The following is a 27,794-nucleotide window of genomic DNA, read 5'->3' on the forward strand; positions in this document are numbered from 1 at the left end:
GTGGAAGAGAGGGAACAGGAATGGAGCCTACCATAGAGGTCCTCTGGAAGGCTCCACCCAACAGGGGATTGAAGCAGATGCTGAGACTCACAGCCAAACTTTGGGCAGAGCATAAGGGAGTCTTATGGAGGTGGGAACACGGAGGGGAGAGGAGCTCCACAAGGAAGCCAACAAAGATAAAAATTCTGAGCTCAAGGGCCCCTGTACAAACTGATGCACCAACCAATGACCATGCATGGAGAACACCTAGACCCACTGCTCAGATGTAGCCCATAGACTCAGTCTCCATGTGGGGTCTTGAGTAAAGGGAACAGGGGCTGCCTCTGTCATGAACTTGGTTACCTGATCTTTGATCACTTCCCCCTGGCAATGTGGCCTCAGAGGAAGAGGATCCAGGCAGTCCTGATGAGACTTGATAAGCTAGGGGCAGATGGCAGGGGAAGAGAACTCCCGTTATCAGTGGACTAGGGAAAGGGCATAGGGAGGAAGAGAGAGGGAGGGTAGGACTGAGAAGAGATGAGAGGGGGCTACAGTTAGGATATAAAATGAATAAAGTGTAAAAAATATAAATAAATAGATAGATAGATAGATAGATAGATAGATAGATAAATAAATAAATAAATAAATAAATAAATAAATAAATAAATGGATGAAAAGAAGACAGAGTCCTGCGGGAAGCTGAGTCTAAGGAGTGAAGAGCAGCAAGGAGGGTTTGAAACCAGGATCATCCCATATGGGGTGAAAAATATAGTTCTGTCACCAGCTGTGAAAAGAGAGGCTGCAAGGAGGTCAAGAGCCATGGTGATCCACTAGCGGTGTTGTTATAGAAATGTAGTGTAGTTCAGACAGACAGAAGCAGATATTTTGGAGGCACCTAGAGCAGGAGATAGTCTTGGTGATGGGTGCGAGGCAAATGGGAAAATGAGTGACTGGTGAGGTTCATGGTTTGAGTCACTATTGAGCAGTGTGGTGTTCACTAAGATGGGGACAGAGGCAAAGGAGAGGCTGAAGGATCTGGCTGGGGGTGCGGCAGGCAGGAGAGCCCTCTGAGTATATAGACTTCCTTTGTTAGTCATCAGAACAGGGACAGCATTTAAAGCTGGTGGACTGTGTGAGATCCTCTGGGAAGGCTATAGATAGAAAGGGAGAGAAAGCCAAGATTCTTCTGCGTAGTTCTCTGGTGATAGAGCCAGGCCTGTCAAGGACATGCATGTCTAGGTCCTGCTGGCATGTGACTAGGATGAACTGTAGACCAGACAAGTCTGCTAAGCTGCACAGTGAGATCCATCAAGAAGAGACACCTGCTTCCTCAAACCTGCTGTTATTCCACACCCATGACAGCGCATGCAGTCCTTCTGAGCCCCCTTCATCAGCCCCCAGAGGTCAAGTCTGCTACTGTCTCTGGGACTCAATACTAAGTTATCCCGGCAACACTTACCTGCATCTGTAAGCTTTAACTCGGAAAACCACTGGAATCTAACAGGCTGACAGCAGCTTGGCTGGTTCCAATTCCCCTTACAGTAGTCCTCATTCCCTCTTAGGAGGACCCAACCTAACTTGCCATTCTTTTGTAATAAGACCTTCAGGTAAGACTAAATTTCTGATTGCTTGTTCACTAATGCAAAAAACCTAACTCAAACACCCATGCCCTAGGCTTTTCCTCACCACCTCACCCCTGTTACAGTGTAAGGGCCAGTCTGATCAAGTAGGTCAAGGATATCTATCTAGGGCTTGGTTTAGATGTCCTCTGCACTTCTTCTGTGAAGCCTTGTTCATATCCACAGTTTTCTTCTCCTGCTTGACCTGACTTCTTCCTATCAAGGTTTTACACTGTACACATCTCAAAAAGGAACCTCTGAACTCCGGAGCAGCCACCCTCTCTTCTCCCCCTCTCTCCTTCCTGTTGTGCAATGCTCCATATGCAGCCCAGGCCCCACTGCTGCACATACGGTGTGTACTGTAGTCACCTGGAGGCTCAATCTGACTTGGCTCCATTTTCTTGCATTGATAATACCATGCATGTGAGTACAACACAGGAACAAAGACAGGTGGTCTATAACACATTATGTGACCATTCATGGGTAAAAGCCTAGCTTTTGGCTTGGTTTTATAGGTTACAAAGAAAAAAGCAGTCACTATTCTTGGTAGATATTATGGACTTAAAATATGCAAAGTAATGATAGGTATACTGCACCTGTCCTTGCAGTTCTGATATGTGCTGAGTAGACAGGCAGGGTATCCCCTTATATTTCTGCCCCATCACAATCTCACCCAACACAACTGGGCACCCAGTTGGCTCTTAACAGTCACAAGGACACAAACAATGTAGCACTGGGCCACTTGGTTAGCTCTGTCAGCATAAAGCTCAGACACAATATTTTCCCAATAGAGAGTAGAGGCCAATATCAGTTGCTTTGGAAGGCTCTGGAAAACAGGCAAACTATTCTCTGACAGAGTCAAATCGTGTTGAGGAATTTAGTTGCTTAAGAAGAAAATGAAAATTTAGAGGATAAGACATAGAGAAATGAGAGAGCAGGCTAGGAGCTCAGCTGCTGGGCTGGCAGCCTGGCCTGAAGGTATACACAAGACCTTGGTTCAACCCCAGAAGAGCAAACAAACCAACAAAAGTAGAGTGAGCTGTGCCACTGTGGACCTCCAACTTCTGAAGATGGGGAGGGTGAGGAAACAGGGCATTCAAGAGGCATGGCTACACAATCCAGTAAGTGCCTAGACTGAGGGCTCAGACTCCACCTGAAGGCCTGGGTCTTATAAGGAGGAGCTCATGCTGTTCATTCAGAAATGGCTTTTCAAATTCCTTTACAAAGTTTCCAGCTGGGGTATGCTGTTCAATGCTAAAAGCCCCATTTTTTAAAATTTTTTATGTTTTTAGTAAGATGTTTCCTTCACTTGTCTCATCTTGGAGTAGAGAAAACTAGTGAGGCTTACAGGCTAGACAATCATTAGTTTTGTGTGGAGACAGTCCAGGCTGTTTTCTAAGTCGTTTGATTAAAGATGATTCTTCTCTCTATAGCTGCAGGGTGCCTGTCACACCCATTACATCATGAAACAGTTAAAGGATAATTTTAAAATCTTTCCTGAACTCAACGTCTTCAGGAAGGTGACATTTGTACAGGTGTGGGAATTAAAACAGCATGGCTAGGCACAGCCACCTGTGGGGTCAGCGTCTTCTAATGACTGGGGATGGTCAGCCATTTTAGATGGTAGTCCACCCCAGGACTCTGGGTTCCTGTAATTTTCCACTGTTATTGTTCTGTTTGTCTGTATTTTAAAAAGTGGTTTGAGTTAAATTGGATCATTTGTCTTCCCAGTAGTTTTCCAGCTACATTTTATTTTCTCAAGGATCTATACAGCTCTGTCTAGCTGGAGCTCCAGCCAAAAGCCCGACACCCACACATGAGGCTGTGGTTTGAAGAAAACAGCAGGCAAATGAGCCTGGTCTCTTTAGAAGTCAAATGTGGCTTTGCACTGTATGTCCATATTTAGTGCTTGCTGGAAACCCTGAGATGACCTGCTCCAGCCAAGGGATGACACTGGTGCCCCCTGCCATTTGTGTTGGAAGGAGAAGAGCTTATAAAAAAATAGAGACCAATTTGTGAGGCAAACGTAGGCACCTTCCTGTGGGTTCCAAGTCAGCCTGGTCTATTTGGCAGGTTCTAGGCTAGCTATAGTTACACAGTGAGACCCTGTGTCAAAAAAAAAAAAAGAAAGAGTGAATAGATGGATAGATAGATAATATATATACATATATATCATATATGATATATACATATATGATATATACATATATGATATATACAATAGATATATATCTATCACATACATATGTCAATCATACATGTATGTATATCTAGATATACATATATGATAGATCGATAGGTGGCGACCACCAGATAAGGGACAATGAAGTGTGGCCTAATTCAACGTGCTCCTCTCAGTGTCTTCATAGGTCTGGGGCAATCAAGTATTTTTTAGTTACCCTCTTAATTTGAAAACAGTCACAAGAGGAAATATTTTACTGTCACAGAACTCTTCTCACCTCTCCTGGTCCTCTGTTTAGATATAAACCTCATCTGCTCAGCCAAATTTAACTGGGGATAGTTTTACAAAGAGGGGATATTACTAAGAGATTCTGGTGCTAGCCACTTGCATGCCTATAATCCCAGCACTTGAGAGGTAGGAAGCAGACAGATCAGGAGGAGTTCAGGTCATCCTCAAGCTACATTTTTATCTAAAAAAAAAAAAAGGAAAAAATCAAAAAAGAAAAAAGTAGAAAATTCTAGTGTCCTTTAGAAAAACACTAAAGGCTTCCTGTGCTCTTAAAAAAAAACAACACATTTTTCACCATGATGTCACATTTTTACTGAAACATCTTATTTCCTAGTAGCTTTTTATACTTATACAGACACATGGTGCTCAAATAATATTTCCTGGTTAATATGTCACCATGATACCCCTGCGCATGAGGTCTAAACAACAGGAGGGTTGGGGGGGGGGTCATTGTTCAGTTGGTAGAGTTCATGCCAGGCCACCATGAGGACCTACTTCAGAGCCCTAACATCTAAGCAAAAATGTGCTAGTGGGGACATGTGTCTGTAATTTCAGCCTGGGTACAAAGGGACAGGGGGCTCCTTGGGAATTGTCAGTCAGCTGGTCTAGCCTAATTGGTGAGTGTGGGTTCCGTAAAAGAAAGCTCTTGTGTGCAGCCCACTAGTGTTCTAGTATTATAAAAGTTACAAGGATAACTGAAGATTTTGGATAGAATTTGGAGGCCTCCTCCATGGTGGAATTCATGCTTGGGTACTGAAACCTTGCTCAAAGGTCCTTGGTGTGGGAAGTCAGAGGCCATAGGAGACCCTGCTGTTACATCATCAAGGTGCTTTCTAAGTATTTGTACGCACTGGAGCTGCCTTCAGCCACTGCCACAGAAGCTTCCCTACATCAGTCAGAAACTGATGCAAAGATTCTTAACTGGTCCTCAAAATGTTAAGAATAAGCGAGTATTGAATATTCAGCCCTAAATGGAGCATCAATATTACCCTGCTCTGAGGCTCATTATGGAAGAGGGGACAGAAAGAATGTAAGAGCTAACGATTGGGGAAGAGGGTTGTGAAATGCTGTCCTCTGATATAACATGGCCATTGCACTCATGGCTCTCTGCATCTATGGTTTCCTGCGCAAGATCCCATAAGATCAAGCCAAGCATTTTAGCAGGCAGTACTAGGTAGACTCAGTGGTTCTCCTGACTCACCTTCCAAGAAAACAACAACAAAAAAAAGCAAAGCAAAAACAAACAAAACAAAAACTAACAAATAAAAAATAAGGGAGAAAGTCCAGACTAGATAGATGGCTTAGTGGTTAAGAGCAGAGGACCCAGGTTCCAGCACCCACATGGTGGTTCACAATCATCTGCAACTCTGAGTTCTAGGGGTACTCTTTCTTCTGATTTTCAAGTGCCCCAGAAACATACACACACAAACAGGCAAAACACTCGTATACACAAAATAAAATAAACCTATTTTAAAAAAAAATAGAAATGATATGATCAAAATAGAAGGGGATGGTGACCCGGAAGAGTATGAGGGCAGAGTTGAGGGTGAACAGGATCAAGACACACTGTTTATATGTATGATATTGTTGACATACATATAAAAGATATTCTATTAAAAACAAAGTGGAGAGAGACTGAGACACATGGGTTGTGTCAGCCTCTGGCCTCCATATGCATGCACACACACATGTGCACAGAGATTCAAACAAACAGAAGGATAATTATGGGATGGGAGGAGCACCTCTACAGACTCTCCATTCTTGCTCTGTCCCCTCTGGCCAGATTTTTTTTTTTTTCTGATTACTCTGCCACCTTATCCAAATCTCCACATCCTGCTATTCTAGTTTCTGACAAATACATATTGAGACATGCGGTCTATTGCCTTCCATGTCTGCTATAAATGTAGTTATACTAAGTGGCTATCAACTTACAGTGGGCCCCAGTGACAACAGAGATGATGAAGACAGTTCTTGAGCAGCCAGCCCCTGCTGTGGGAAACCCTGTTCTAGAGTCTTTTTTTTCAGATGTGACTCAGATCCCCAAATTAACGTCTATTTCAGAGCACTGTTTGTGCAGTTGCTACCATTTTTTATTCTGCCTGTGTGTTGTGTGTGAGGGAGCATGTGTGTGTACATACATGTGGAAGACCCAGGTCAATATCAAATATACTTTTCATTTTCTCTCCACTTGATTTTTTTGAGTCAGGAAGGAGTGGGGTCACAGTGTCTAGTGACAAGCCCAGGTCTGGTCACTGTCCTGAAGACTGGGCTCAGTGACCCTCCCAGGCTGAAGCTCCCAGGGAGCTCTAACATGAGCATTGGCTCCTGTAAACAACAGTGGACGTTGGTCCCTGGAAAAGGCTTCCATGGACATTAGCACAACCCCAGTCAAGGCCTCACTGACTCCAAACAGAGGGAGACTGTGATGTCCCCATGGATAGCAGGACAGTGGCCTGGCATCAACTGGCTACACAGTGGTCTGTGGGTTATTCCCAGTGCCCTTGCAGCAGATCCTACCCTGATAAATCTTCCACAGGTGATGGGCTTGAGGTTTTCCTACCGTCAATTCATCTTTCTGACAGCTGAAGGCTAAGAACAGCAAAGTTCCCCTCAAGGCTTCCCACTACCCAACCACGGTTATTTCTGTCTTTATGGGTTCTGCAACACTGCTGCTCAGACTGGACCCCAAAGAAAACAGAACTTACATGCAGAAGTATTAAATCTTCCCTGTAAAATAGAAATGTTTTTACAGTATCACTGAGGACAATAATAATGTAACTGTATACTAGGAGAATTAGGCTCTCAATCTTTTTTAATAAAACTCCCTACTGTATATTTATTATTTAAAAGGAACTGGTGTCAAGAAAAAAAAGAAAAATTAAAATGTATATTCTTTCTCTGTGTCTTATAGATACATAACTCTTGTTCTATTAGACCAATGAGCTTATTAAAACTATATCAGATTCGTAAAATATCTCTCATTAGACATTACTAAATTCTCGAGAATACTTGCTTGAAGTATTGATTGATTAATTGATTGATTGATTGATTTCATGTGAGCGTGTATGTGCTTGTGTCACAGAGCATGTGTGGAGATCAGAGGACAATTTGAGAGAGTTGGTTCTCTCTTTTCATGATATGGGTACCAGGATCAAACTTGGGTTGTCATGGTTGGTGACAAACACCTTTACCTTTTGAGCCATCTTTTGAGCCCCTAAGACAGGAATTCTTAAATTAAAAACAAATTGTAGTATTTGGCTCTTCAAGGACAAACATTAAGATCCAAGTAAATGAAGAATCAAACTATTTCTTGATGAGAAAACAACAGAAATTCATGAATGTTCTTGATGGAGTTATCTGTAAGTCTCATGGAATCTGAGTTAGCATCTAGAAGTTTGGGTTTTCACTTGGACTTAAGCCAAATGATTTTTTAATTTTACCTTTTATTTATTTTTTTATTTATTACAAATTATTCACTTTATATCCCAGCTCTGGCCCCCTCCTTCATGCCCTCCCAATCCCACCCTCTCTCCCTCTTCTCCTCCCATGCCCTTCCTCCAGTCCACTGATAGGGAAGGTCCTCCTCCCCTTCCATCTGACCTTAGCCTATCAGGTCTCATCAGAATTATCTTCCTCTGTGGCCTGGTAAGGCTGCCTGCCCCCCCTCACCCCCATGGGGAGGTGATCAAAGAGCCAGCCACTGAGTTCATGTCAGAGACAGCCTCTGTTCCCTTTACTAAGGTACTCACTTGGAGATTGAACCAACATGGGCTACATCTGTGCAGGGGTTCTAGGTTATTTCTACACATGGTCTTCTGTTGGAGTATCAGAAAAGACCTCTAAGTCCCTTGTGGAGCTCCTGTCCCCTCCAGGTCTTTCTATCTCCTCCTTTCAAAAGATTCCCTGCACTCTGCCCAAAGTTTGGCTATGAGTCTCAGCATACCCTGCTGGGTAGAGTCTTTCAGAGGCCCTCTGTGGTAGTCTCCTGTCCTGTTCCCTGTTTCTTCTTCTTCCAATGTCTATCCAGTTTGCCTTTCTGAATGAGGACTGAGCATCTTACCCAGGGTCCTCCTTCTTGCTTAGCTTCAGTCTACAGATTTTAGTATGTTTATCATATACTATAAGTCTAATATCCAGTTATAAGTGAATATATACGTGTGTCTTTCTGCTTCTGGGATACTTCACTCAGGATGATCTTTTCTAGTTTCTGCCATTTGCCTGCAAATTTCATGATTTCCTTGTTTTTAATTGCTGAGTAGTATTGAAGAGCCTTGAGCTCACTGGCACAGGAGACAACTTCCTGAAAAGAACAGCAATAGCACAGGCTCTAACAGCAACAATCAATAAATGGGACCTCATGAAACTGAAAAGCTTCTGTAAAGCAAAGGACACTGTCATCAGAACAAAACGACTGCCTACAGATTGGGAAAGGATCTTCACCAACCCTATATCTGACAGAGGGCTGATATCCAGAATATATAAAGAACTCAAGAAGTTAAACAGCAACAAATCAAGTAATCCAATTAAAAAATGGGGTACAGAGCTAAACAGAGAATTCTCAATAGAGGAATATCAAATGATAGAGAAACACTTAAAGAAATGCCAAATGATTTTTAACTTCATAGAGGAGGAAAGACTAGAAACACAAAATGAAATCTACAAAGGAGCCTGACACTGTGGACAGGCAACTGCAGAGAAGGAGGCTCATAAAGGGATGGCACTGTGGCCCAACCAGAAAAAAAGATGCCACACTTCAATGGGAATTAAGGAAATGAAACAGACATGCTATCACCATCAGATTAAAAACTGAAAACAAGTGATTAAATCTAGTAGTAGCAAAGATAAGGCATAAGGGGAAATTTTATACAATATTGGCAGGCAGTGTGAACTGCTGTAGGTATCAGGAAGAGGTAATATGAAAGAAGTATTAAAATCAAGCTAGGAATGGTAGTGCAGGCCTGGAATCCAGGCACTGGAGACTTAAGCAGGGGATTGGGACTTTGAATCAGCTTGGTCTAAAGAGTAAGACACTGTCTCAAAAAAAAAAAAAAAAAAAAAGCAAACACAGAAAAGAGGAATAGAAATTAAAAGTACATTAACCCATCGATCCAGCAATTCTCCTCCATAAATGGATGCAAGCCAAAGTACCATGGCAGAACGGAATCACAAAAGCATGTTTATCACAGCAGTCTGGAACAGCAGACAGCTGACAACATGACCGTCCACTGATAGGGAAACACTAAAGGATATGGTATCTCCACACAAGGGAATAATAGACACAAAGGCAGAGGGGGAAAAGCTCAGTATATTGAGCCAATAGCAAGTGCAAGCAAAAGTAAGCAAAGTTATGTGTATGAGCAGGGAGAAGAATTAAAGAATTAGAGAGTTACATATAGCTAGCTGTGAATACGGCTATTTTAGAAGGGCAAAAAAATCATTTTAACTTTACTCATATCTGCATTACTTACAAAAAGACCACAGGGTACTTTCAGTGGCTTAACCTGGGGAAATAAACAGCTTTATCAAGGCATACAAAAATCAATGAGGTACTTTATTTCCTGGCCTGAAAATGTAAATACCACCCTCCCTCAAGCAAATGTTGACCTGTTGTCAACACACTCTCAATGCTCACCTGGGATGCTATCTAAGCAGCTTCCTCCCTGCTCACCTTGCCTGGAAAGCACCGTGATTTTTGACATACAAGGCTAAACCCTAGGAGTTGTGTGCTTCCCAAAAGGCTGTAGCTCCTCAGGCCATGTCCCTTCTCTTTCTGACTTCAGTACCTAAACTGTGAACTGCCTAAAAGAAGTAAAACAACCCATAATGGAGTCTCCAGAGCATAAAGGCATCTTGGCCAGTCTGCAGGTCAATAAAGGCTTCCTAGAGCCCTAAAAACTGTACAGGACTATCAGTGTTGCCTTCATGGAAACGATGAGAAACCAGGCATGCTGAGTCACATGTGTAACTCCAGCTTTTGAGAGACAGGAGGATTGCCATGAATTTGAGGCCAGCCTGTGCTACTTAGTGAGTTGCAAAGTGGCCTGGGCTACAGTGAGACAGCCTCAAAAAGCACAAATCACAAAGCAAGGTATGGTGGCCTGTGCCTACAATAGCAGTCTTCCAGAGGCAGGAGGATTTCTGCAAGCTCAAGGCCAGCCCTGTCTATAGAATGAGATGCTGTGGCAAACAAAGTCATAAACATACACAAACTGATGAAAAACACTACCACCAAACAACAACAACCCCCCCCACAAACCCCAAACTGAAACCCCCAAATTCCCGGATGAAGCCCAGTCTTTTAACTTCTTCAGTTGTCTCCCAACTCATCTAAAGAGCAGTGAGTGGCTTCCTCTCACCTTCTGCCCATCTTCTGAGAACAAACTCAAGCTGTAACCCCTGTCACCCCTCTAACCACTTAGTGCCCTACAACTGCTCCTGGCACAGCGACTGCTGGCAAGTTTATTTTTTTTTACTCACAGACGTATTTCATTTGCCCAGCTATGCTTAATGATTAGGCCTATCTGTCTAACACCATGTTTGCCACAGTGAACATCTTGATTTTCTATGGACAGACAGTGCAGCATATACATGAGCTGGGAGCTAGAAAGACACACTGTATGCACTAAATATGTCTGCATCTTTCTTTGGTTGGTTCGTTGCTTTGCTGGTCGGTGTTACGTATCCCAGATACTGGCCGTGAAGTCCCTCTGCAGCCAAAGATGACCTTGAATCCCTGATCTTTCTGCTGCTACCTCAGAATTCCTGGCACTGCAGGTATGCATAACAACTCAGTGGTTCTGTACACTTCTTTATAGGCCTAGCAAACTTGAGAGCCAGGGACACATTTACTGAGGATTAGACACTAAGGAGGACAGACTCAGTGAGCTGACAAAGAGAAGCCAGGGGAAGGGCAGAGGGAAATATGCAAGTGGAACAAGCAGTGAGCAAATGGTCAGATGTGGGCAGGATAGCTGGATGAGACCCACAGCTAGGACTGTAACTCTAGCTGACCAAAATGGACAGGATAAGCCTTTATAACAAAGGACTATGGAATGTGCCCAGTGGGGCTGTACAGAAAGAAAAAAAGTGTTTAATGCTTTAAGAGGTCACTGTGTGTATATATGAGTATGACCACATCTCAATCTATCCTGCATTATATATTATATAGAATGTAGAATATATATAGAATATATAAAAATTTATATATAAGTTTTTATATATTATATATATAAAACAGTATTTATTCTAAATGTAAAAAGCATTCTAACTCAACACTGGTACGATTTAACTAGCATTACACTGGAGCTTTCTATAGTTTAACTGTAGTTTTTAAAGGAAACTTAATAGTCTCTGCTGACATTCAGGTTCAGGGCAATCACTCAGACTCATGTTGTACTTCTGGAGTCCTGGGGACTGAAAGGCCTAAGCTAAGTACCCACTATTTGGCCTTCACAACTTTGTGTATGTGTGTGTGTGTGTATGTGAAATATGTGCAGGTCCTTGTGTGTGCATATGTCTGAGAATGTTTATGCACTTGGATCTCACCATTTCAACTGCAGTGGCTGACCAGCGAACACCAGGGACATCTGCCTCCCTCGCAGTGTGTGCCACCACTGATCAGTTCCATAGAGTAAACCCAGCAGGTTGTCTAAAGTACACTCAGATTCTATTACAGTCTTTCTAAATTTACAGAACAAAACTGTCTCTTCCTAAGTATTTTCTCCTATTTGAATATGGAAGTACACCAAACAGAATAAAACAAGCCATTTTATCAACTAGTTTTTAATCCTCACAAAAATATATGGAATGTGAGAGTTATCCCATATGACTGTATTGAGTGTTTTCTTGGCTGGTGCAAAAATTGAAGAATTCAAAGAGAAAAACATGGATGAGGAAAAACAGGAAGTCCCAACTTTGAAAAACATCCAATCTACCTTCTATGCAAACCACAGAAAGATTACACAAACCGAGTACTTGTTGACATTGGCTGTAAACTTTGCAGAAAGGGTAGAGCCTTAAAATACACCTGGAACAAGACCGAATCACCTCCTCACTGGTTCTTTTCTATCTCTTTGTAAATTGTATTTTAAAGGAACTGCTAAGTAAAACTTTAAAAATATCCCTTAAAAGAATGGTGGGAAGATGCCACCATTATCAAGTGCCTTCTTGCACATCTCTGGGGTCTGGCTGGGCATCTCTCATGAGTTACCACATTTAATCTGATCCTCCTAAAATGCTGGAGAAGTAGTCAGTCTTGGTTCCTGGGAAAGGTGGGCAGACAGGGGCTCAGTGGGGAGAATAAGCTCTCAAGGCTGAAAAGCTCCCAAGAGGTAGGATCGGAACTTCAGACACATGCAAGCTGAGTGATTGTAAGTATGTGACTCAACTTCTCTGAGATAAGTAACCTCAGCAAGATAGGAATATCTCTAAAAGTCTTCTTCATATATGATAAATTTGGGGTTGACTGAGTTCACATTCTATGGTAGTTTGAATGAGAATGGTCCCCAAAGGCTCATGTATTTGAATGCCTGGTTCCCAGTTGGTGGAGCTATATGGAAAGGATTAGGAGGTGTGGCCTTCTTGAGGAGGTGTCACTAGGAGTGGAATTTGAGGTTCCAAAAGCCTATGTCAATGAAGTTAGGTCTTTCTGCCTCATATTTGTGGATCAAATGTAAGCTCTCAGCTACTGCTCCACCACCATGCCTGCCTCCCTGCTGCCAGGCTCCTCAAAATGATGGGAATAGCCTCTAACCCTCTGGAGCCATGAGCCCTCAAATTAAATGCTTTCTTTCTAAGTTGGTGCGATCACGGTGCTTCGTCACAGCAACTGAAAAAAAGCTAGGACACATGCCACGCACCTTCTTACTTTCCCCAAGCAAGAACAGCACAGATGATCTGAGGCAAGAGTTCCAAATCCAAGCCCTGGCACATAGGAATCTCAAGGCTCCCAGCAACACTCAGTGTGCAGTTGTGCCTCAGGGCAGACTAAACACTCATAAAGACCCACGGCATAAAATTCCAGGGTAAATCTGCTAGAATTAACTTCCTTTTTAGACTAGCTGATAGCCAGAGTCAGACCATAGTCATTTGGGTCACCACACCTGTTAGTAAGGTCTTGGGAGGGTGGGCAGGGATTGCGGATGGGGTAAACCAAACGAGCTGGGTCTTCTAGAAGTGACCATGCTGCTGCTCTAAACTGCCTGTGACTTGGTGATTCCAGTCCATGAAGGGAGACAGTAACAGAGGAACTAACTAGCTGCTCTGCAGTTTCCATGCAAAAGGCAAACCAGAGAGACAGAAACATCAATCCTGCCCCTTCACTGAGGACCCCCAGAGGTCATTTGATGTTTTTCTTTAAAACATGGTGTCATGGCTAAATAAGAGTACACCCTGGTTTACTGCTGGCAGCCAGAGCAACGTTAGTGAAGCTTCTCCTCACGCAGTAGTTGCCCACTTTGGTTGACATGGTGGAAGGGAATGCATACAATACTTGCTGGAACACTGGGAGTTTACACCTGTAATCCCAGCATGCAGGGGAAACCAGAGGACGATCACAATTCCAAGGCCAGCCTGGGGTAAATTCCCGTCCAGCCTAAGCTGGAGAGCAAGATCCTGTCTCCAAACCAAAACCAAACTAAAGCAAAGCAAGGCTGTTTCCAATGGGACCCCTACACATTCTCCATAACACCTGCAGGGGCCGCCTGTGGGTTCACTCCACATCAGGCAGCATCAACCCCCCAGGTGCACTGGGAAGGGACCTGTCTGCAGATACTTGATTAAGAAGAATGTGGTCAGACCCTGTGCCTGTTTCAGTCCAAGACAAGGGCCATGGAGCTTGGGCAGGAGGTCTAAAAGGTGATTCCTGCCTTCCCAGCAATGACAGGGAGCACAGAAAGAACACTGGTTTAAAGAGCATGCTCTGTGTTCAGGGAAGAATCTTAAACATACAGAGAGGGTCATAGAGAGGAGTCAGGAGAGCAAGTTCTGCCTGCTCTGGGAGCAGGAGGGGAGCAGGAGGAGCAAGCAGAGAAAAAGCCTAGGGTCTCTGGGCCAGATGGGAGAGTTCAGCTTCCATGTAACAAACAGAAGGGGGCAAACCTGTGAAGGAATAGTACTGGAAAACTGATCTAGTGAACTGTGTGTATATAAAAACAGGCCTACAATAAAAGACAATAGGTAATAGAGTTAGATCTAGCATCCATGCTTGTAAGCCAGATGGGTGCCAACATGTGACATGACATAAGTCAAGGCCCCATTTTGTGTCTGCCTCTATTATCAGTCATGCCTGTGTTATGCTCCCTGAGGGAAGGATGTGCCTTTTTGTTCCATATAGAGGCTACATATTAACATGCTGCAAGGAGAGGGGCATTTCCGGGCTGCTAGCTGTGGCAGCAGAGTGGTGAGTGAGTGAACACTTCTGCCAAAGACAGGGTATGGAGACCACAGTACTGCCTGGGTTGACCACTCAGCATTGAAATTAAATAAGAGACAACTAGGGTGATGTCTACTTATAGCAAAGCCTCCAGTAAAGGAAAGAGGGGTGACCCATGTCTACAGACCAAAGAAGGTGTCGGCTGAGTCTGGCTGTCTGCTTAGACTATACTGACCCTGGCATCAAGCTAAGGACTCTGAGCTGAGAGGTGACTAGAAGACACTGTCAGAACCTTTACACTCAGTGTGACATACTCTTCTGCCACTCAGAAAGCCAACATGGGTTCCACATATGTACAGTGATAGTTCCTAGGACTGGACTTCTCTTGAACTCTCACACTCCTGATGGCCCCTAAAGCCTGCCGCTCTTGGCAGCTGTGCCACGTACCTCAAGGGAATGCTTCCAACTCAAAAGGTCAGGCCCAGGCAGGGCAGGCAGCCAGGTGAACACTGTAAGGGACCAGATACCAGCAAGACCATGAACTGAAAGGCTCCCTGAGGATATACAGTTAGGTATGGAGTGAGAGGTTGAGGAACCAGAGATACCCAAAGGATGAGGCAGCAGATAAGATAGGCAAAGGATTAGGCAGCCAGAACCAGCCCCTATACAGGGTTCAGAATGAGAGTTCTGCTGTCCTTACCATCGCTGCCTCGGCTCCTCCACTCCAGGGAACTCTGGTCCTAAATGGGTCATTTTGCAAGAGACACCTAGTGGGCCTGCCACTAGCTGTGTGACCTTTGGCAACAGCAAGCTAGGCCCTGGAAGGTGAGGCCCATGTGCAACCTGCAACGTTGAGCCTTCTCCCTGTATATTTGCTGTCACTGCACTTCTGTGCTGCTGATGGTTGAACAATGAATGGAGCGGCCACCCACTGGAGGAAAAATGTTTTTCTCTAAGTGCAAGAAGTAATGCTAACCAATGAGCCATTTTGGCCTGCACAGCAAATGTGTTTGCTAAGCGAACGCTTATCTGATGGCAGAGTTGTGTTGGGGTAAACAGAATTAATATCTCTGGGATCTGTTTACACTGGAGAGAACCCACTCTGAAGGACATGGACAGAGTAAATGTCTGTGGGTGCACACACTCCCCTGTCAAGCAACAGCAAACTGGCGTGCAAACTCCAGGAGGGTGGTGGGACCTGGGCAGGAAAGCACCAGCCTGTCCCAGAGCAGCAGAGCCTGTTTGCACAGGACACTTATTTCCGCCACAGTGAACACCTAGTATAGGCTGAATTCTTCAAGCTTAAACTGCAGGCAGTCTTTTCCTGTGTACCCGGCACTGGCAATGATACCTCACGCAGCAACGGTGGAGACACACAGACAGGGAAGTGGGGTCACCGAGCAGCTTCCACCATGAACGTGAATTAGTGACAGCTGGTGCATCACAGGAAGGCTGTTCAGGGAGCACTGCAGGATGATCCATTAAATGCCTTCCCTTTCCCCCCTCCCCCTTCCAATCCGAATTACTTAAGAGCCCTCCTACCATAGCATCTCCTTCTGCTTGCTGTTAGATCACAATCTGAAGATAAATGTCGCCAGATCTATTAACCGCTCTCATTTGCAAATGTGCTGTGGTTAAAAGCCATCCTCCCTCCCCCCCCATCCCCTTCCCCACAGGCAGATCTCTCGTAAAGTTAGTTAATTATCTTTCCCATTTAGGTGACAGGCGTGATAAGCAAATGAGAGCACTTGCCACATGTCATCGTGTAACAGGCTTGCTTTTTTTTTTTTTTTTTTTTTAAATAGGAAGCCTTCAGATTTGTAAAGTGAAGCTTGGGAGGAAGAAGTTTCATTTTTCTTGGAATTACGTGAAGGTTTATTTAGCTTGTCCCAGAGCTTCGAAGAAATGTGAACTGCATTCGCTTCAGGACAAGGTGAAGCAATATATGGATTTCCTTCTGGCTCTGGAGGGCCCACACCTGCGTTTCTTTTGCTGGGTGCATTTTCCCAGGTGTGAGAATTAGAACTTGGTACACAGGAGTAGAGCACTGCTTCATGCTGCTCATGTGAGTGGAGCAAAACCACCTGTCCCCAAGCCTGACCTGGGTGCTTGCCCAGCAGACACCACAGCCAACAGCTATGCTCTCTTCTGGCCCCAAATTCTTCAGATTTGTGCACGGAAACATTTCTATTTCTCTGGTGGCATGGGAATGACCACCGAAGCTTGGTTGTTGACTCAAAGTCATTACCACCAAATATGAAAACATAGCAACAAAAGGATAGGGGGGTAACAATGCAGCTCCAGTGCTGATAGTACAATCCAATCCGGACCACCTATACACTTATCATTTCAATAGGAAGCATTTTAAAGAAAAAAAATACAACTTTTATGTTGACCTGTACAGACAGACCATATGACAATACCCTGGTCATTAAACTCCATCTATAATCTCTAAATCATATACACTGATTACCAGGAATCAAAACACCAAAGAGAGAATGCGAGGTTCTTCACACAACCCCAGACCCTCTTCAAACCAGAAACGGTATCAATAATGGCCAAAAGAGTGCTTAAGACCAAGTGTCCCGAGGTGAGTCCAGCTGCGGCATTGGCTCACTGCTCCTTTTGCAACCTGAGAGCTCACCAGTGTCCTCTTCCATGGAGCCCTTACAATTACAGTCACTGTGGACACAGGTTCCTTCTACATGTTAGCACAGACAGAAGAAACTAACATCTCTGATGTGCTGCTGTCCGTGTGCCTCATTGGATATGCACGGAGCAGAGGAGTTAACAGAATCACAACGGACAACTGGTTCTTTGGGTTGTTTTCTTTCCCTCTCTCGTCTTTACCTAGGACTTTCTCAGACGCTTTCAAGTGTCACATCCTGAAATTATCTATAATCTTCTGGAAAACAACCACCACTGTTTACAATCCCTGCCCACACGTAGCCTGGTTTTTACCAGCATTCATTCTTTTTGTGTTTGTTTGTCTGTTTACTTATGCATTACTGGAGAGTGAACATAGGGCCTCATGCATGCTAGGACACTGTACCACTGTACTGCACTTCAGCCTTTATTTATTTATTTTTTTTAATTTTTTAGTCTCTCTTTCACTATGCTTTCCACACTGGCCTTGAATTTGTAATCCTCCTACTTCAGGTGAGATTACAAAACTCAATACCCTAGATGTGGACATTGACAAGCTAATGTTTTTGAAAGTATGTCCCAAGAGACTGTGCTTCCTCCAGATATGGACAGATGTAAATCATGTGAGGATCAGAGGTTGAGCCTCTGTACCCATGAAATGCTGGGTAGGCATGGCAAACTCTATAGTTCTCAAACTTAGCACCTTTCTCAGAGCAGGCTGGCTAGAGACTAGCTGAATCAGAGAACTTCGGCTTTCAGTGAGAGACCTTGCCTCAAGAAGTAAAGCAGAAGTCAATCAAGGAAGTCACCTGACTTCAACTGGTGGCCTTAAGTTCTTACCCATCCATACAAGTGTTCCCACAAATACACAAACGTGCAGACACACATGCGTGTACACCAGCCAAACAAAGTAAGGATTGGATTAACTGTTTTAATGAGTGCCGCAGAGACGGTTATGTGTTGTGAATCTCCAAGTGACAATGCATAAGAGCTTCCCAAGTTTTTGCCTGTAGAACCCTGTTTTTGAGATTCATGTCACATAAGCATGCCTGGGACATTCTGCTGCCCTCTGTGACTTCTGATGAAGCGAAGCTGGCAGAGACAGCTCTGACAAGAATAAGGAAATTGAATGCTTACACCAGCACCAAAAATCCTGTCTTCCAACTGCACCATCTTCTCAGCCTGCTTCCTTCACACACACACACACACACACACACACACACACACACACACACATTCCCCACCTCAAGACATGAATCTGTCATGAAGAGGACTTAGACCATCACAACCTGTAGATTTATTCTTGTAAACAGGATGGATCCTGCCACTTGGTACGTGTGCTATGTGTGTCTAGATATGTGCATACAAGGACTGTGACCTAGGCCAAAGCACAGATGTATGCCTGTTTCCTCTTGTCACAGCTGCTGGAAAGCTCAGTGGTCATTTCCTCAGGAGCGTACCACCTACTTCAACCTTTTCCATTCTTGACTCCGTGTCAACAAAGCCCACACCTGGAATATACTCATTCCCTGGGGCTCTGTCTGGCCTCAGGTCACCATCTACCATATACAGAGACAGGCCTGGCAGGGGTCCTCATCTCAGTGTGTTTGGGATAGATTCATTATGTATTCTCTGACACCCCAAGGCTTTTCCTTTTTCCTTTTCTTTGTGACTATCTTCCTCAAATCTTGGGTGTGGTCACTACCATTTTCCTCTCCTGTACTCCTCCATTCCTAACCCCACTCCATGCTAGAATCCCATCCTGCTCACCATCCCTTTCCGTCCAGGTCCATCTCCCAGTGTCCCACTTTGTTTTACTTTGTTTTGCGCAATGTTTTCCAGTGTCCCACTGTTATCTTGCTTCATGCCCTCAGCCTCCTCCTGCTTCTTCCAGTCTACTTTCTGCTTCACCTTAGAAGAATCTTCTGAAGATTTGGAACTCTGTATGTGTCTCCTCGCACAGCTCCCCTTCATCTCTAGACCACAGCTTAGGCTTCTCTGCTTGGCTCCCAAAGCCCTCTATCCCCCTCACCCACCTGTCCTTCCCCAGCTCTAGTCTCCAGATTTAGCACCTCCTTTCAGACTGTAGCCTTTTCCTTCACACTCAGGCCTGTTCACTCTTCCTCCTTCCTCACTACATGCCTTTGCCTTGCCTCCTCTCCTCCTTAGGCCTGGTAATTTGCTCTCATCCCATTCCCATTCTTCTGTGGTATGTTTGATGCCATGGAATACCATTCATGGCTTACTGAATCTCATCATACTCAATAGGTGTTTGATAAATATTAGCTGAATGGAAGTATGATTTTCTCCAACTCTTCTAATAGTACTCTTGGATTAGTAAACTCAGTGGCTTCAAGACCAATGTGTGGAGGGATGCCTGGCAGGCACTGTCAATCACTGCAGATAGACACTTCCCTTATTTCGAACAGCAATCCCTGGTTGTCAAGTAATCAATGTAGTGGGTCCCATGCAGCCCTTAAATTTGTTTTGGTTGTTTGAGTGTCAGGGCCTGAAGTCTAGCACTGTATCTGGCAGTGGGAACTTAAAACCCTACCTGTACAGTTGCTATCCAGGACAGGAACTACAGATCCTGGTCTTGATGCTTTCTAGGCTTATCTCAGTGTCCTTTTACTTTGTTTTCATTTCACCTTCTTATTGACTGTCCTGTCCCTTTTATACGCTCATGATCTGAGAGAAATCAAAGCTTCAATTTACTATACATCAGATCAGATATATCTTCTCTCCAGCTCAGTGTGCTTTCCTGAGGCCCTTTCATGACACTTTTCTCAAACTCCCTACAACTGCTCTCACAAAAACTACCATTACCGCCAGAGACCATCAGTTTTGACAAGCACATAATGAATGAGACACTCTGTCACTTGACTCTACAGTAGCTTCATGAAGCAGATCTTATTGTTTATCAAATTCCCCAGATCAAAGACAAGGAGCTAAAGATTCCCCAGATTAGTCCCCAGTACACAGCTACAGTCCCACAGCTGGGTCTGCTGAAGAGTTCCCTCTCCCATCACACTTTCTCACAGGCTTCCGGTTTTGCCCACCACAGAAGCCTGAAATTTCAGGCATGCAGACAGGTGGGCTACTGTTTACACTCCCGGCACTCAGAGCAGCCCGCGACTCCAGATCAACACTCAAAGGCAGAATGAATGGATTTTTAAAGTCAGTGACTGAGTAGCAAGTATGAAGCAGGGCCAGAGTAGCCAGAGTGAGAGTGTGTGTGTGCTTCGTGTTTACCCTGTCCATTCAGCAACAATGATGTCATCGCCAGCAGAGGACAGATGACCACGGTTAGAACCTCACCTAAGGTAAAGACTGAAAGTTTACAAAATCACAGCTAACTTCTCTAAATAAGTTATACCCTTGCTGAGTGTGTGCAAATAGGAAATGAATGAGCAAGGAAAGACTCATTATGAGGGCTCCCTGATGAGAGTAAATATGCTGCCAGGGGCTCTGCATTCTAGCCCTAGGGAAGTCACTGGGTCGACTAACATGACTTGGATAAGTCAGCCCAAGCAACTAGAAATGACCAGAGTCTAAGTGCCTAGGTTGGTACCTCCTTTGTCTAGATTACCATTCTGAAGCAGCTAGTTCACACGGAATGTGCCTGGTCTCTAGTGGCCTTGCCTCATACACTGCTTCCCTTAAGGAGGGCAGCTCACAGGGATTATTCCATTCAGCGTTGTCAGTGCTGCGGGGAGCTGGGCCGTGGCTCTACACTCAGCTGGCCTTGCCTTGGAATGTCAGAGCAATGCTCACTGGAGGTTGGCATAAAGCCGTGTGGGCCCTATCTAACCAGGTGACTCATTAGCACAATAAGGAATCCTCCAGACCCAACGGCCTGTACTTCTAAGCACTCCCATTAGCACACAGGTGAGCGTTCTGAGAAGCCACACACAACACTGAGTAATTTCTGACTTGTTTACACTGTAGAGGGGAAGACAAGCTAATGTATCAAAGTCATGATGCAAAACAGACACATAGTTCCAGTTGAGAGCTGTTCCAAACACACATGCTGGGTACAAACCATACGAATCAGTTTTCAGCTCTCTCTTCTTCCTGCCATCACAACGCGTTGACTGCCTAATCCATCAGCTATGTGAGAAATGTAACATGATCAGCTAACATGTACTATCTGCTATGTAGCTCCTCTTCCTCACAATCACCTCTCCGAGCCTTAAAACCTTTAAATATCATATCATATCATATCATATCATATCATATCATATCATATCTTTTGGTAGGAAAAAATTCTAGACGCCTATTGGTTTGGTCTTTTTTTTTTTTTTTTCAGGATTGAAACATTGGATTTTTGAGTGGAAGGTTTACATTAATTTTAGTAATTACCATTTGAGGATATCTGGAAGTTGATTGGTGTAATCCCTGCACAGTGGTCCCTGGTCTGCTACTTCCTCATCATTTGTGAGCCCTTTCCTGAGGAGGTTGGGGGAGCCCTGGCTGTGGCTATGGCTGTGGCCAGCCGGTGGGTCACCGTATCCCCTTAGGAGGGCAGGGATGACTGTAAGTGGTGAGGAACACTGCATGTGCGCTGTGTGGACTTTGGACACTCTTCCACTGGAACCAGGCCACAGTGGCTTTTCCATTAGATGTGGTGGCTTAGGGCACCATCAATTTAGTCATCCTCTTGTCACCTCTTGCAAATGAACAAAGGATATGCTGGAGAAGACATTCAAATTCTTAAACCAGATTCCTGATAAAGTAACAAAAGAAGAACTGATGCTAAAAAGTACTGCCTTCTCTTTGGAAAGCCCATGTTATCTTAGATATAAAATGAGCTCTTCACATTCTGAATAGTGCCAAGTCACACAAATTTATATATATTATATATATATATACACATATACACATGTATATATTAAAAGATAATTATAATTTATTCTTTAAAATATAATTATATCATTTCCTTCTTTCTCTTTCTTCCCATCAACCCTTCTTATCCCCCACCCCCACTTTAATGGGCTGATTGTATGAGATACATATTTCTACAGGTAGGTAGTATATTCCTCTACTTAAGTCCATAAGCCTGGCCTGGGAAGATAATTTGGTTGGGAAAGTGCTTGCCTTGCAAGCATGAGGGTCCTAAGTTTCCATCCCCAGAAACACACACACAAACACACACACACAAATGCCAGCTCTGGTATCATGTGCTTGTAATCCTAGCACTGGAAGAAAGATCCTCAGTGCTTGCTGGCTAGCCAGCCAGCCTATTTGACAAGTTGCAGGCCAGTTAGAGAGCATGTTAAGAAAAAAAAAAAAAATGGTAGCTTGTTTGAGGAATGACACTTGAGGTTGGATGTGTGTACACATAAGTGCATGCATACACATACACACACATACACCAAAATCTGCACATCATAGTGAGGGCATATCTTAAAAAAAATTTTATATACCAGTCAAGGGGTGTATTTAAGAGTGTTTAAATGCTTGATGAGACAAACATACAATGTGTTGAAAAGGCTCTGAAGAGCCTTCAATAATCTGGCTGACATCATTTGGGGCTTCCCAGCCCTTATAGGCTATGGCTAGGGACCACTTGCCTGGGAGGCCTCTAAAGAAAGCTAAGGGCCCACAGGAAGTGGGGAGATGAGTCAACAGGAGGGGTCCTTCCTCTGAGTCAGTCTGGGCTCAGGATGACTCTGGAGTGGGCACTGGACTCCCAGAGCCAAAATTAAGATCTGAAACCAAGATTTAGCTCACAACAGAGCCTTCACAGGAAGCTGGTTTGGGATGCCAGCTGAAGGTGAGCCACAGGCATGTACTCAGGCTCACTCTCGAGCTTAGAGCCAGTTATTCTGACTTCCTGGGAACTATGTGCCACTAGCAGCTTCTTAGTCTATAACGGAAAGAACAACCAAGATGCAGTTCTGAACTTCACGGGAAAGGAGAGTATCTATTCTGAAAGCATAAAATGATTAACTTATTAACAAAACCTGAAAGGCAGCAGTGATGAGCGTGGACATACACAGTGGCACTAAGTTCAGAATTAACATCCACGGAATCAAATGTAGAGTACACGGGTGACAGGGCTAACCACATAGACTGTGAACACAGTCCTCAGCCATTAATCACATTATTTCCAGAAACGAGATTTCTTTTTCCCAACTCTAAAAATGAGACAAACAAAAAGCCGTTATGTTTCACCTTTATGTTCCTCTCAGAAGATTCTAACTTATTATTTACGGATGAACATTTATCTCTAAATTTAAATTTAATTATCTGCAAGAGAGAAAAAAAACCCTTAAGATGAGCTAAAATCTTTCAAATTGCTGTCATGCTGTGTTTTGCCTCTTCTTTCCCTACACTACTAGGAAGGACAATGCATTCATAAAACTGTAGATTCAATACTATCATTTCCATGGTGACAGAAGGCCACTTCACAGAGAATTACGATTTCATCAGGGCACCTTGAGGTAAAGAAAGTAGGTGGGAAATAAATGGACTATAAAAATCAAAAGATAAATCATGTTTGTGTAAGTACAGGCCACGACCTCTCTGCTGGAACCTACGCAGCCTTCTAAATGAGTTAACTCCCATGCCCCAAGCTGGGAATTGCATTCTGAGCACTGTTCTATGGCTGCTAACAGAAGAGATGCTTGGTTTTGAAGAGTCGTAACCCTACCAGAGTAACTAAGGCACTTCATACAGCAAGGGGGAAAAAAAAACCCTCTGGCCTTCCTAGGCTCTGGGTTCCCCTCTGACAACTCCATCAGACACATCACACTCTCGGAAGGAAGGCTCCACGTGCAGCTGCTGTCAGTGGTGGGAGGAAGGATTGCTGGCTTCAGCTCACAGAAATCTCAGCATACTGTAGGCCCTTTTGAATTGCCTAGTGGGCGTACCATCAGAACAACAGCTTAACAATGTTCTAATTGTGTAACGCACAGTTCCCCAAAGACAAGTGAACAATTAACCCTGAGTGATAAAGTAACAAAAGAAGTTTGACTTCCAATCCGATGAATTGTTAGTTCACTAGCATTTCCACATATTTTTTATTTCAAAAGAAACCAACCTCACCCTCCTTCCCACATTCCCATGGGTTCAGTCAAGGAGGGAACTATGCTACAGTCTCTTAGTTCCTGTTTTCTGCAAAACAAATGTATGGGCAGTTTAAATCCTTTCCCAACCTAAACACCAAGGCAGCTGCTATGACTAGGCCCAAGGGCTTGGGGCAGGCCTTCGCTTTTATCATAGCCATGTTAAATATAATCCATCCTAACTCAATTTCTTCCTCTGTTCTTAATCCTTCAAGGCCTAAAGACAATAAGAAAAAAGAAAGGCACTATTGTGGCCCACTAAAGGTACTGTGTCAAGGTTGAATGTTCTTCTAACTCCATTCACGGTCTCTTGTATTTCCTGCTCCCATCTTCACTTATTCTTGCAGATACTTTTAGTCATGTGTTCATGAAGATATTCTTTTTGTTGAGCATATTTGCCTATAAAAATACACAAAAGGCCCTACAAAAACTGAAAATGATCAAGAGAAGACAGATTGTTGTTTAAGGATTAATGTTTCCTTACGTTAAAATGAGAATTTAACTTACTTGGTTTTCCTCCCCCAGCTATAAGCAACCTGAGTGTCTGATGGGGCCCTACTCTCTAGTCCTCCATTCTTTGCTCAGATCAATGTACTATTTGCCTCTACCGCTGTGTGCTCCTAGACTGTTATTCTAAAGTCCATCAATGACCATGCTCGCTAGCTCACGCACTGCCCAAGTTGTATATCCTGCCGCCCCTGTGCTCCTTGCCTGCTACTATAGAGTCCAGTGGTGCTTCTTGCTCTGAAAGTGCCGTACACAGGAACTTACAGAGCCTGCCCAAATGCTTTTTTAAATTCTGACCACACAGTCTTTAGGCTTTGTGGGTGATAAAGACTCTTTGACCAAACTTGAACAAGTTCCTCCAGGCCCTCTTGCCCACATGTTTCAGGGTGCAGCCTTCAGCTCAACTACCCTAGATATAACAAGGATCCTCACAGATCCCTGGAGCTAACATCCAAGTACCTATGACACAGTATCAAGTTTCTCACCCTATACCCTTCAGACCATCCTGGTTGGCTTAGCAAGCAGCTCGGGATCATGGAGCATTCTCTCAGCAAGTCCAGGCCACCGGCCCACTACTCTGCTCCTTGACTATGAAACCTTCCTTCTTTTTCTTTTGCCTTTGCAGTTAAATATCTCACTGGAATTACCCTGGTAACTCCACAACAGTACTGAGTGAGGTTATCTATAAGTATCATAGTAATGTTTTCCTTGAACCTTTCTTTGTTTTCAAATGAGTGAAGTACTACTCTTTCCTCAATTAGCGGACAGTCTACCAAGACAGAGACTTTTGACAAACCAAAGTAACTACAAGACAGCCAAGAAGAAGTGCAGCCTGCAGGAACAGACTCAGCATAATGCTGATTTGATTTTTATTCAGCATAATCATCCTGGTCATCATGCACAGGTCCTTATTAGCATAGCCCATTTCTCAGTGCATAGGAATATATTTTAGCATGATACAAAAGGTTATTGAATATAGGCCCTTAGATAAAAAGTGTGTCCACAGAGAATTCCAGCAAAAATAGTATGCAGATTAGTCATAAAATGTCACCTGAATTTCCTAGGGAAATATTGCGTTGAGGTGGCTATTGAGCAGTCATTTTGAGCCCAAACGCACATTTAGAAGAGTCACAAGAGATAATGACTATAGCTAGAGCTTCCCTACATGGACAGCAAGGGAAATTCCGGGAGCTGGAGAGATGGCTCAGCAGTTAAGAATGAGCACTGTTTTTACAGTTCCCCATAACCAGCACCCATGGTGGACATCTCATAAACACCTGAAACTCTAGCTCCAGGGAGGTATGGTGCTTCTGATACCTTCTCTCATGTGCACATATAACCCCCCCCCCCACACATACACACACATAATTAAAAACCAACAGAAAAGACAATGCCTGAGACAGAAGCCACAAGGCAGAGGCAGGCAGCAGAAACCAATAGTACACAGGTTCTGGAAACTTTAGGAACCAAAAACAGTTATCCCTTGGATCAGTTCAAGAATCCCTTGGTTACCAAAACCCATAGAAATCACAGTCACTCACACAAAATGGCAGTAGCTCTGCATGATCTTCCCAGACTCCCCTATGTACCTCGCATCATTTCAAGATGACTTGTAATGCAATGTAAATACTGTGCAAATGTTTGTTCGGTTGTTTGGGGATATGAAAAAAAGGCAGCACATGTTTAGCATAGATAAGCTTTTCCCCCACATACTTCCTACTAGAGGTTGGCTCAGTTTGTAAGCTGTGGTGCTACTGACTGGGCTGGGGTGGGGGTGGGAGGGTGGGGGGAAGAGATAGAAGATTTCCCTGAACTACTAAACTCAAGTAGAAAAGGAGTCTCAGTCTTGCCTGGTTGAGTCTCCGACCACTTCAGGTAAATATCAAAGACTCTGATCAATAGCGAGTCACTACCCAGGGCGCACAGTTTACTTCAGAGAATACCAAGACTGAAGTCCTGCCCCGTAGTCTTCCATCTGCATACTCACACTCCATAGGCCACCTGATCCTGGCTTCCAGCGGAAGGTTGTTTTGGGTACAAGTTTGGAAAGCTCTGAAGCTAAACAACTGGTTTAAAAAGTTCTTGCCTACGTTCAATTATTACTCTAACATGAAAAATTATATCTTATGGAATTTCTTTTTCAAATGATTTGTTGACTGCAAGTTGTTAGCAGGAGGAGGAATCTATCTTAAGAGAGAGGGAGAACATTTACCTCAACCCACCACACCTGAGGATGTGTCCCTGTCATGTAACACCTCTTGACTTCAGGTTCTTCCAATAGAAAAGATGGGGTTGGTTGACAAGCTTTAAAAAATGAGGGCCACGGATGGAGAAATGGCTCAGATGTTAAGAGAGCAAGCGCTTTTCCAGAGGATCGTAGTTCAAGTCCCAGTACCCACCAGGCAGCTCACAACTGCCTGTAATTCCAGTTTCAGGGCATCTGACGCCCCTGGCCTCTGAGGGAACCCGCCCTCATGTACATACACAGGACTTAAAATAAGTCTTGAAGAGAAGAGGAAGTAGCAGTAATGATAATAGCTGTTAACAATGATGATGATGATGATGATGATGATGATGATGATGATGATGATAGGCCAGTCAAGCCCGGAGACCTGAGTGTAATGCCTAAAACCTACAGTGTGGAAGGAGAGAACTGACTCCTACAAATTGTCATAAATCTCTGCTTTTGTGCTGTGGCACATGCATACACATCCATTTTCAATCTTTCTCTGATAAGTAAGTAAAATGCAAACCTGTTTTTTTAAGCTTGACTGTGGGGATTGGGTAGAAGGAGGGAACCAACTCCCAAAAGTTGTCCTCTGGCCTTCACGTTCATGCCATGCATACACACACACACACACACACACATGCACACTCACACACACACCTCTCTCTCTCACAAACATACACATACACAATCTCACACACATTCATCTCTTATACACACATTCATCTCACACACAGACTAATAATAATAATAATAATAATAAAGTTTACCAAAAACCATGAAAAGGTGCTTTTCGCAGCCCCACACAGCTCCACTGATACAACTCTTTCACAATGCTTTCACTACAAATCTGATATCCCACCAGGGAGGGACTGAGGCAAAAGAAGGAGTAGAATCTGATAGG

The 27,794-nt window shown here is 43.9% G+C and overlaps 1 protein-coding gene across 3 annotated transcripts in view; it reads right to left on the reverse strand.

Annotated features, from left to right (window-relative positions):
- Ankh (ANKH inorganic pyrophosphate transport regulator) overlaps positions 1–27,794 on the reverse strand; it is a 139,666-nt gene that overhangs the window by 61,213 nt on the left and 50,659 nt on the right. The gene's annotated exons all lie outside the window — the stretch shown is intronic.

The sequence above is a fragment of the Meriones unguiculatus genome, chromosome 3 (assembly GCF_030254825.1).
Source record: "Meriones unguiculatus strain TT.TT164.6M chromosome 3, Bangor_MerUng_6.1, whole genome shotgun sequence".
Classification (NCBI taxonomy): domain Eukaryota; kingdom Metazoa; phylum Chordata; class Mammalia; order Rodentia; family Muridae; genus Meriones; species Meriones unguiculatus.